At 35.0% G+C, this 2,474-nt stretch overlaps 1 pseudogene; it reads left to right on the forward strand.

Moving 5' to 3' along the window:
- Window positions 1–403: 403 nt before the first annotated feature.
- Window positions 404–906, forward strand: LOC118848073 (annotated as a pseudogene).
- Window positions 907–2,474: the final 1,568 nt, after the last annotated feature.

Below are 2,474 nucleotides of genomic sequence, written 5' to 3' on the forward strand. Positions count from 1 at the left end.
GTACCTAAACACATAGCTTCTAAATTCTTTACTGAAAAGTTAAGTAAATTATAGGAGGAAATGTACTGTAAAAACATACTAATAGAGGACCTCAATTTATGCCTCTTAGACCTAGATAAATGTAACTATAAAATAAACAAGAAGGCAAGGAGATAAATAGAATTTTAGAAACATCAGATATGATAGACTTCTGGAGAAAATTGAATGGGAATAGAAAAGAATATACCTATTTCTCTGCCATCCATGATACCTTCACAAAAATCGACCATATATTAGGGCATAAAAATTTCTCAAACAGCCCGCTTTGCAGACGCCGCCACTGGGAGACCTCGTCCGGGTTCCCTCCGCCGGACGCCGATCCCTGCAGCCTATTCCTCTGCAGTCGCGCCCAGCCCAGGTATCTGTGGCCATGGCCAACCCCAGTGTGTACTTCGATATTGCCATCGATAACGAGCCCCTGGGCCGGATTACTTTCGAGCTCTTTGCAGACAAGTTTCCAAAGACAGCAGAAAACTTCCGTGCTCTGAGCACTGGAGAGAAGGGATTTGGTTACAAGGGATTCTGCTTCCACAGAATCATTCCTGGGTTCATGTGCCAGGGTGGTGACTTCACACGCCATAATGGCACTGGTGGCAAGTCCATCTATGGGGAGAAATTTGCTGATGAGAACTTCATCCTGAAGCTACTGGTCCTGGCAACTCGTCCATGGCAAATGCTGGACCCAACAGAAATGGCTCCCAGTTTTTCATCTGTACTGCTAAGACTAATTGGTTGGATGACAAGCATGTGGTCTTTGGCCAAGTGAAAGGAGGCATGAACATTGTGGAAGCCATGGAGCCTTTCGGTTATCAGGATGGCAAGACCAGCAAGAAGATCGCTATGGCTGACTGTGGACCACTCTCATAAGATTTTTTGCTTTGTTTTTTTGTCTTAACCATCAAACCATTCCTCTGTAGCTGGAGAGAGCACCCCCAAACCCCATCTGCTCTTATACCCTGTAATCCTTGTGCTCTCACTTGCTGCAATTCTCTTTGGATTTCATTTTCCTTTTTCCTTCCACAAGTCTGGCTAGACAACAGAGTTAAGTTTATGACTTTGAAATAAAAACTAAACTTCAAAAAAAAATTGTCAAACAAGTGTAGATTAGCAGAAATAGTAATTGCATCTTTTCCTGACCATAACACAATAATAATTACATTCAATACAGAGCCTTTGAAGCATAGGTTAAAAAATAATTGAAAAATAAATAAAAATACTAAAAATGGATGAGCCAAATTACAAATCATAGAAACAACAAATAGTTCATTTAAAGGTAATGGCAGCAGTGAGACACCATATCAAAATTTGTAGGATGTAGTCAAAGCAGTACTTAGGGACAATTTTATATCTATAAATACTTACATAGCACATAGTTGATAAATGTTTGTTGACTGATTATCAATAAAAGAAAGAACAATCAATTGGGCGTTCAACTCAAAACTTTAGAAAATCAACAAATTAAAAACACCAAAGTAGAAATCCTGAAGGGGAGATATTAACAAAATTCAAAGTAAAAAAACAAAACAAAACAAAACAAAACATTGAACTAATAAATAAAACTAGGAGCTGGTTTTTCTGGGGAGAAAAAACAATGAAATAGACTAAATTATCAATATCAAAAATGAAAAATTGTAATTCACAGCCAATGAGGATGAAATAAAAGTAAATATTAGGAGGCACTTTGCCCAACTATATGCCAATAAAACTTATACTCAATGAAATGGATGATTATTTTTTAGAAATATAAATTGTCTAGATTAATAGAATAGGAAATAGAATACTTAAATGAGCTTATCTTATTAAAAGAAATTGAACAAGCCATAAATGAACTTCTTAGAAAAAACAAAAGGCAAGACCAAGATATATATATATATATATATATATATATATATATATACAAATGAATTCTCCCAAACATTTAAAGAATAACTAATCTCAATACTGTATAAACTGAAAAAATAAAGAAGGCATCCTATAAATTCCTTCTATGACAGAAATATTGTCTGCATATGTAAACCAAGGAGAGTCAAAAAGAAAAACTATAAACAAATTTCCTTAATGAATTTCGATGCAAAAAATTTAAATAAAACATTAGCAAAGAGATTAAAGCAATATATCACAAGGATCATACATTATGACCAGGTTGAATACTAGGAATGCAGAAATGGTTCAATGTTAGGGAAACTATAACCATAATTGACCAAAACAACAAAGAAAATGCACATAATTATTTCAATGGATGCAGGAAAAGGGGTTTTTTTTGACAAAAATAACAACTCCTATTCCTATTAAAAACACTAGAAAGCACAGGAATAAATGGAGTTTTTCTCAAAATGATAAGTGGTGTCTCTCTAAAACCAAGAGGAAGCATTAACTATAATGTGTATAAGCAAGACGCCTTTCCAATCAGATTAGGAGTGAAGGAAGGTTATACA

This window comes from Trichosurus vulpecula, chromosome 4, assembly GCF_011100635.1.
Source record: "Trichosurus vulpecula isolate mTriVul1 chromosome 4, mTriVul1.pri, whole genome shotgun sequence".
Lineage (NCBI taxonomy): Eukaryota > Metazoa > Chordata > Mammalia > Diprotodontia > Phalangeridae > Trichosurus > Trichosurus vulpecula.